At 35.3% G+C, this 9,700-nt stretch overlaps 1 long non-coding RNA gene and 1 pseudogene across 1 annotated transcript; both read left to right on the plus strand.

Moving 5' to 3' along the window:
- Nucleotides 1-2,025, plus strand: LOC120279469. The gene is made up of 3 exons (XR_005541918.1): nt 1-300; nt 1,380-1,439; nt 1,997-2,025. It is a non-coding gene; the product is annotated as an uncharacterized LOC120279469 (long non-coding RNA).
- A 473-nt stretch (nt 2,026-2,498) lies between these two features.
- LOC120279131 lies at nt 2,499-3,454 on the plus strand (annotated as a pseudogene).
- Nucleotides 3,455-9,700: the final 6,246 nt, after the last annotated feature.

Consider the following 9,700-nt stretch of genomic DNA (forward strand, 5'->3'; position numbering starts at 1 on the left):
TTTATCTATCTTTGACTGGTTTGACTAGGTGTTTAGTGAGTGGGCCCCACTGTTTGTTTCATTGCCTTAATTTCCGGATCTTGCCTGATGGTGGATTATTGGTTTTTCCTGTTTTTGATTAGTGGAGGCTTTTAATTGAGTTTATGGGTTGCTTTTATAGGTTTAGCTGTGCAACCAATCTTCTTGCTCTCCAAACTCTCTTATCCTTGAAACAACTCAACCTTGGCCGAATTTTGGTGTCATTTTCTTTTCTCTTTATGCTTGGTTTTTGAGTGGAACTTGTCACCAACAAGCTTAGAGGTAAGCTTGTTATTTTCTTTAGAATTCTGAGAAGTTATTTGAGCATGTTTTTCATGTCATTGAGTGTTTTTGGTCATTTTGAATAATTATGAGTAGCATGCTTTTGTAATTTTAAGCTTAAATTCTATGTGTGCATGTTGCAACATAGAGAGGTTTGGAATCTGCAGCCTTATTTTGTTAAGATTTTATTTATCTCTCTTGATTTTGCAAGCTTGTATCTACCAAGGGATGCCTATAATTTAATTATAATATTTGAGTATGCATCTTGTAAGTCTGGTCATGTAAATTAGCATTCATGTTTTGAATTATTTGAATATAGGTTTCCATGTTTGTAAGCTTGACATTGTGAGTATGCTGCCATGTTAAGTTAGTTGATTATATTTTTTATAAAATTAAACATATGGTCATGCATGTTGGTTTGTCAGCATGTTTCCTTAGTGAAAATCGGCATGATGCATTTGTTTTCTTATTAATTAATTTGGTGAGATGAGCATGCAACTAGAGTGTGTTCTTTTGATACATGTAAACATGATGTCTGCAAGCATGTCTCTTAAACATTGTCCTTTTAATTAAGTTCTTAATCCTGTTGATCATGAGATCTTAAGTTTTAGTTTGGTTTTTAATTGATGTCTTATATATATGTGTGTGTGTAGTTCAGGTTTTAGAAATTCTCTTTCATTGAGAATTCATCCATTTCTTGGCTTTTCATGCTAATGTTTAATTTATTTTAGTTTTACTTTTAAATAAGAAGCTTATTTATAAATGCTTGTGAGTGCATGTTAGAAATATAGATTTATATAATATGAAACATGTGTTAATGATGATTATTAGTTTTGAAAATTTTGATGTGCTGGTGCTTATTTCATAGCCTTCCTGGAGTATATGTATATGTATAGTTGATTTTTGTTGGCTTAACTCCTTATTTCTCCTGTAAACTTTTAGTTGCTAGTATGTGCATGATTGTTCTGTTGTCTTGCTAGCTTTGAACTCTTTTATTTGTTGAATTAGCTTGAGCTATAGTTGTAATTTAGGCCCGGCCCAAGATTTGTAACCTAAATTAGATTATTCTGTCTGGGTAGATCCATACCGGGCTGTAGTTCGCGGGACTTGGTGAACCCAACTCTGTAGCTCGGAGCCAGGTAGGCTCTCGCACTGTGTATTCCGTATTTCTGGCAATAATTATTATTTAATTATTGCATTGTTTAATAATTTTATTTATTTATTTATTTGCGTGGTATTTATGTTTATTTATTTATTTTCTTATTTGTATTATTTATTCAGTAATTCCTCTGTTTGTATTCCGTATTTTCTACGGTTTTTAGTACATCTCCATTTCTGGCTCGCCCAGCTAGGAGGAGTAAGTCCTAGCCATGTGCACATGTTTTCTGTAGTAGCGCTACCCCCGATCGCGGTCGAAGATCCGGCCACTGACTGCTGATATTCCTGCTACGCTCGCTACGTCCGACTTCATAGTCGAAGATCCGAAACTCGTCCGTTGATTTGACTATTAGCCGGGAGATGTATTTCTGCGTGTTTTTCGTGTTTTTTTGGATTATTCCAGAGATCTGCAGTATTATCCGTATTCGTATGAAGCATGAGCTATTATTCGCAATATCTCGCTATACACGTTGTTTATCTCGCGATCCCACTCGGGCCCTTGTGGCTCATGCACTCGCAGTATCTCTGCTTTTCGCAGGAGAAGATCAAGTTTAGGTCCAGGGGGTGTCGAGAGTCGTATTGTCTGGCATTATCAGATGATCTTGTTATTACCGCTTGTGAGTGTAAGACTTGTATCGATCGTATTTGTAATTTGCTGAACCGTTGGGTTGTATTTGTATTCGTAGAGGTCGCTAAAGTCCATACTTGTAGTATTTCGCTTCCAAAGTATCCTATTTGTGCTTTTGTGTTCTATTCATATCCGCTTGTTGGGGTTGACTCGACGGGTTTTTAGTCGAGGCCTTGCACCCAGTGGGGCCCAGTCCCATTGGATGCGGCCGATCTGTCCGCGGGCCCGGCTGTGGGGCTGGGACGTGACAGATAATGCCGTCGATCACGCCGGATGTTGACCGCCGCCACCTGCTAATCGCCGTTGATGCACTTTTTTTTTTGTCGCCATGTTCAAGTTGATGCTGCCGGCGTGATCAAACGGCTGAGATAATGCCGTCGATCATGCCGGAAGTTGACCGCCGCCAACCATGATGGTACCCGTCACCGTCACCCCTTCTTCCTCTCTTATGCCTTTTTTTCTTATCCCTCTTGATCCGATCTCGAGCCGAATTCCAACGGCCCTCACCTGCCGAGAAGAGTTCCTCCGGCGCGGGTACAAGGTTAAGGATCTCGGGTCGACTTCGGTCTCCTCGAGATCGAGCTCACTGAGGTCAAGATGCCTGGACTCATGTCTTGCCGCACGGAGTTTGGCTCCCCCAAGCCTTTCGTTGGCGCCTGGATCTCTGGATCCCTCTATATGACCATGGCTGCATCTGCTCTTATCGAGACCCTCACCGCCTCAGCTACGAGGTCTGCCCTGGTGCTCTCGTAACGCTTTTCTCTACCCAAGACCATCGTCGCCACCGCCATCGCCCGTGATTCCGTCTGTCGTGTTCGCCTCGACAACGCCCGGAGTTCTAAATTGTGCTCAGGGCTGATCAGGGATGGGCTGAGGGTGGATCCCAAGAGATCATGAGGAAGATGAGGGATCGTTTGGTCGGTGTCTCGGAGGAGACTACCACTGGTGTGAAGAGATTGTACTAGATATAGGCCAGCGGAACCCTCCTCTTCCCAGCGATCAACGGCAACGACTCCGTCACCAAGAGCAAGTTTGATAATCTCTATGGATGTCACCAGTACTCCCTTCTTGATGGTCTGATGAGGGCTACCGAGGTGATGATTGCCCGATGAAGATTCTGTCATGTGTGTGGTTATGGTGATATTGACAAAGTGCCTGCTGTTGCTCCTCAAGCGGTAGGGTGCCCGTGTGATCATCACAGAGATTGATCCCATCTGCGCCCTCCAAGCCTTGATGGAAGGCATCTCTGTACTCACCTTGGAAGATGTCATCTCTGAGGTTGATATTGTTGTGACCACCACAAGAAACAAGGATATTATCATGGTTGACCACATGAAGAAGAAGAAGAAACTGAGAAGCTAGTTGAGGCTTCAGGATGATAAATTTTATTGATTATGTACTTCTATCCTGACATTTTTCATCTTTTAAAAAAATTTGTTTCTTGATGTATCTTCTCATTTGCATCGATTGTACATGATTATGAATGGTTAGTAACACAAAAACCATGATTGCAATTTATACAGAAGGTCAATTTGCTCCAATTAAAAAAAAAAAAGAGAAAAGCATGCATACTCACGTGAATCAATTTTTTTTAAAAAAATAATAATAAATATATAAAAAAAAGTGGGCTATATAAACATATATATATATATATATGTTTGTATTCACGTGCCATGCATGCACATATAAAAAAAATCGCATGCTAAACATGCATGCATGGGAAGATATATAATAATAATAATAATAATAATAATAATAATAATAATAATAATAATAAATTATTATTGTTATTATATGCATGCGCATGTTCATGGCAACAAATATATATAATGGAAAAAAAACAATGATGATGAAGCATGCATACATGCATGGCATATAAAAATGATGAATGAAATAATGATAAGCATGTAAGGGAAAAATGGAAAATCATGCAAAAATAAAAAAAAATAAAAAAATAAAAATAAAAAAATAATAAAATGAGAAGTATTTGAGAAACATGTCATATGGGCATTCAAATATGCAGACATGCATAAAGAGGTAGGGCTACCATAAAAAAATAATATATATATATATATATATATAAAAAGAAGCATGCATAGTGGCATATTAAAAAAATAAAAATAAAACAAAATAATAAAAACGAAACAAAAAAAAAACAAAATACATATTGAATGGGAAACATGCATGCGGACGTGCATGAAAAAAAAATAAAATAAAGCAAAAAAAAAATAAATAAATAAAATAAATAGTAATAAAAGAATGAGAAAGCATGTTCGTTTTGCCCGAGATGAAAAAAATAACAGAGAGAGGAGAAGATTAATTAATTTAAAAATGATGAATGATAAAAAAAAAAATTTAGAAATATGCAATTTCACGTGCATGTTTGTGCATGTTTAAAAAAATGGTCCCACTTGTCATACACATGGGTGCATATATATCTATCCCTAAATATATATGTATACTCAAATAAATAAATAAAAAACTTCTATAATAACTGTGGACTGAAATAGATTTAAATAAATAAATAAATAAACAAATAAATAAATCTAGAAATGATAGCATACTGCTAATCTTAAAGCAACAACCAGGGTGTTTGTCTCAAGACAGTGGTTAAATTTATCTCGGCGACAATGAGATATATAACGCGATCTGAGACGATGATAGCGTCGCTAATCTTAAAGCAACAACTGAGGTGCTTTGTCTCAAGACGATAGGTTAAATTTATCTCAAGCGACAATGAGATATATATACGATGATAAAGGCATAGGCGGGTGGTGGCTTATTCATTTCACGATAAGTAACCAAAAATTATTATTAAAAAGAGACAAGAATGAAATATACGCCCTCAAAAATGGCAACGCCAGTGAAACGTGGTGGCAAGGCATAGGCCGGGGCAACGATATATATATATATATAAAGTCATTTATATCAACATATAAGTGATGTAATCAATATATTTATATAATAAAATAACAAAATTTATAATTTGCAAATTCTCTTGTCTCTTTACTTGTACTTTTGCCCTTAATCGGAGGTTCCTAAGATTTTTTAATCTGGGGTAATTAATAATAGTGGCTTGCCCCTATTAGGAATGAAAGAACCCACACAAAACAAATATGATATTTGTGCTTCGATATATTGTCTGGTGTCTTTTCATGATGTCGACGCACGTATTTTTCGATCCCATGCACGGTAGCAGACAGATGATACGGAAAGCAAACGCAGAGACATGGGGAAGAGAAGAATGACTGTAGTGGGCTCCACCTCCTTCAACAAAACATCAGAAAAGTCCAAGTCAACTTGGTCAAAGAGTCAACTGGACATTACAATATGTATGTATGTATGTATGTATGTATGTAGACATGATACTCTCTCATTCTTTTCTCCGGGGTCTTGACAAGCTCTATGAGTTTGCTCAGTCGTATAAAACACTCCCTCACACACAAGAATTTAAGAGTCCGGACATGCTCTCCCTACACACACAGTTAAATAAGAGTTCGAGATTGGAATGCTTAGATCAAGCAAATATGTAGACATGATACTCTCTCATTCTTTTCTCCGGGTCTTGGCAAGCTCTATGAGTTTCCCTACCGTGTATAAAACACTCCCTTACACACAAGAATTTAAGAGTCCGGACATGCTCTCCTACACACGATTAAATAAGAGTTCGAGGGATTGGAACGATTAGATCGAGCAAATATATACAACAACCAATTAATTTTTCAACTTAATGTATGCATATATTGTTTTAAAAATTTTTCTCTTTAGTATTGATCATGATATACAATCCTAAACCAACCTATTTGATCACTTTTATGAAATTTAAATGAATAGGTTGAATCACCAAATTAAAATGGTTGACCAATAGTAGATTCTTTTGTTTGGAATTGAACAGATTCCCACCTATGATTGAGAGAGAAAAACACAAAACAAAAATAAACCACAAGAAGATGTGGTTCAGCAAAAATTGCATATGTTTACTCCCGCACTAGAGTTTTCTTTTTAATATCGGGAAAAAAATATAAATCTTACAAAGAACTCGCTCATACATATAGAAGAAATCAAGAGTACTACTCGGCAGAGAGAAATTACATAAATACTCTTATTCTCCCAAAAATGGATCCACGCCACAAGGGTGTCACGTAATCGTGGCTCCACATACCTAACATCTTTTTATGCCAAAAGCCATATATATATATACACTCACAAATTATTAAATTATCACTAATCACACCAACGATGCCTTAACTTATTGGTACTGGGTCTTAGGCAAGACCAGGGTTATTTAAAATTATTAGCACCTGAGTCCTCTATGCACGGGCGAGCCTAGGGTTCAAATGCCTTGTCACGCAGGGTGACTATGTGGAATATTTAGAAAATCCGCACACACCCTTGATATGTGGCTAATAAAAAAAAACAACAATAATCTTATAAAGAAGAAAGAAGCTAGATGAGACCCTCAAGTATATATCGAAAAAATAGACAAACGATATAATAAATAAGAATTTGAGTTTATAAACATATAGATTATATATTAAATGTCAAGACAATATATCAAATAGTTAAAATTAAGACTTAGTGAACTATATATTTTAATCACCTTCACACTCAAAAGGATGGTAATTTTTTCTTGTTAAATGAGAGAATGAGAGATCAACTCCCTCTCACAACATTAATTGATGTGCACTTGTCCATCTTAATTAAAAAAAAATATTAGTTAATTAAGATAATGAACTTTTAGACCGAGGACTCTCCCTTCTTTGTGATGCTGAGGTAGCTTTTCATCAATATTTTCATGCATATAAATATATAATAGTCTTGTAATTTCCGATTTTATTTATTAATCAAACATCTAAAAAACTTTCTAATAGTGACAAGCACTAAGGGGATGTTTGGTTCACAGTAATGATATATTACCATAGCAATAAGATTATCGTAGTAATGTGATCGAGAATATTATATGCCCGGGAATATAGTGGTAATGTGAAATTACCATGTTTGGTTGAGAATTTATATTACTAGTAATCTTTCATTACCATGTTTGGTTAGTCATAGTAATCACCTCAGTAATATGTCAAATTTACTAAAATACACTTACATATAAAATTTTGAAAAATAGAATTTAAAATATTTAGATAAATAAATAATTAAATTATAATATTAAAAATTATTTTTTTACAAAATTTTTAAAGTCCTTTGTATTTACCAAAATACCCCTATATATAAAATTTTGAAAATTTTAATTTAAAGTATTTAGATAAATAAATAATTAAATTATAATATCAAAAATTATTTTTTCACAATTTTTTAAAATACTTTTGTATTTACCAAAATACCCCTACATATAAAAATTTGAAAAACTTAATTTAAAGTATTTAGGTAAATAAATAATTAAATTATAATATCATAAATAACAAGTGAAAAATAAAAACTAGGGTTTTGATAATTAGTGTTATAAGGAATTAGATTAAATTAGTGGGGCATAATCGGGGAAAAAAAAACATTACACATTACCATTAACTTGGTAATCTGGATGGAAATCTATTTTGGTTATAATCACATTACCACCTTATTTGGTAATATTTCACTATTGATAATCTCACATTACCATCAACATTACCACTACTACAGTAACCAAACATGGCAATTTGATCACATTACCACCAGATTCCCGGTAGTATATATATATATATATATATATATATATATATATATATATATATATATATATATATATATATATATATATATATATATATATATATTTGAGGAAAGAGAGCTCCTTGAGCTATTTTTATTAAATAAAAAGAGAATACAATAAGTTCAAATACAAACCAAGCCCCTGGGGTAAAAACAAAAGCGTAAAACAGAGGAAAAACACAACACTGAAACAACAAACAAACACAAAAAGCTGGAAATAATGATAAGTTGATCCCAAATCTAATGAATTGCTTCATAAGCCAGTAAGCAAGGTCCCTGCCTTGATGAAAAAGGGTAATATCATGAGACTTGACACCAAGGAGGGCAAGGCTATAAGCAGCAGCTAACTAAGATTCAGGAATGATGTGAATGGATGACTGGCCAAGCTTGATAAGGTAATAAAAAATGCTGTTAATCAACGGGTTGAGCCGCCACACCAGATTAGATTGCCCATCCATAATGATGTTATACAGATCAGAGCTAGCGATGAAGATTGTATTGACATGGATATCATATGCAAACATGCTCCCCAACGCCGCAACAAGTGCTAATGCCTTAGCTTTAAGGACCGAATCAGCTTGCTTAAGACAACATCCAGCACAAACGAACTGGGAATTGAAATTTGTAATGCAGAAGCCTGCTCCGAACATCACAGCATCGCTGGAGCTCACAGAACGAACAAACAAAAATGGAGAATCAGTGGCATCAAAATTATTCAAGATAAGCTTTTTACCGAATTGAGAAGGAAAAGCATGAGAATACTCCCTGACATGATGGATGGCTTTAATAGGAATATGTTGAAAATCAGGAGCTTCATTACTAAATACAAGGTTGCATCTGGCCTTCCACAATAACCAACAGACAGTGGCAATGATTGATTGACCATACATATCATACTCAGAATTAGTCGGACAGAGCCAGCTGCCAGACGAGAAGCCGTCTCGAAATTGAATGTTCTTACCAATATGATTGCAAACCAAACACTAGAGAGCATGAACTTTGGTACATGTATTGAAAAGATGTTCAGTTGTTTCAAAATCAAGGTTACAAAACTTGTAGAAGGTAGGAGGACCAAGATTTAATCTGTAAAGGTAATCAGATGTTTTAATACCATTATGAAAGAGCAACCAAAGGAAATGTTTGGGTCTAGGAGCAATTTTGAGTTGCGAGATTTTAACCTAACCATCCCGAGGGTCAAGGGATCTTGCAGGTCTATTGAAATGAGCATAAATAGTAGAAGTTAATTTGTGTTTCTGAGATTTAGGATACCAAACCCAGCAATGGGCACTACAGCTGCGAAGTCTATCAGATATAAGATATTCAGAGTTAAGATATTCACCAAACACATCATGTAGTAAGCTGAAATTCCAACGATTATTGTCAAGAATAAAATCTGAACACCTCAACAGATCTAAATTAATATTCATGTTCAGGAAAGTGGGTTTAAATGCCAAAGGAATTTCAAAATACCAAGGATGAGATAGAAGATTAGTGAGATTGGGATTAAAATGATAAAGCCAAAGTTGAGGTTTGATATGATTAGCATTATACCACAGACTTCTAAAAAACCATGAACAATTGGCTGGGATGGAGTCTGTCCAAAAATTAACATTGCTACATTTGTGAAGAAGGGCATCAACCCAAATGGCACTATGGACGATTAAGAAATCTGAGAACATTCTTGGCCATTAAGGAAGTTTTAGCAGCTTGTAAGTTCCGGATCGAGAGACCCCCTTCAGTATGGCTAAGTGTAATATCTATCCAGCTGACCGAGCACATGGCTTTTCTATTGTCACCCTTAGACCAGAAGAACGACCCTAGTCGCTTTTAATAATGTTATCTAAAAGCCATGTCGTGACGTGGATAGACCGACAAGTAGTACATTGGTGTAGACATCAACACAAAGTTAATCAG

The sequence above is a fragment of the Dioscorea cayenensis genome, chromosome 16 (genome assembly GCF_009730915.1).
Source record: "Dioscorea cayenensis subsp. rotundata cultivar TDr96_F1 chromosome 16, TDr96_F1_v2_PseudoChromosome.rev07_lg8_w22 25.fasta, whole genome shotgun sequence".
Classification (NCBI taxonomy): domain Eukaryota; kingdom Viridiplantae; phylum Streptophyta; class Magnoliopsida; order Dioscoreales; family Dioscoreaceae; genus Dioscorea; species Dioscorea cayenensis.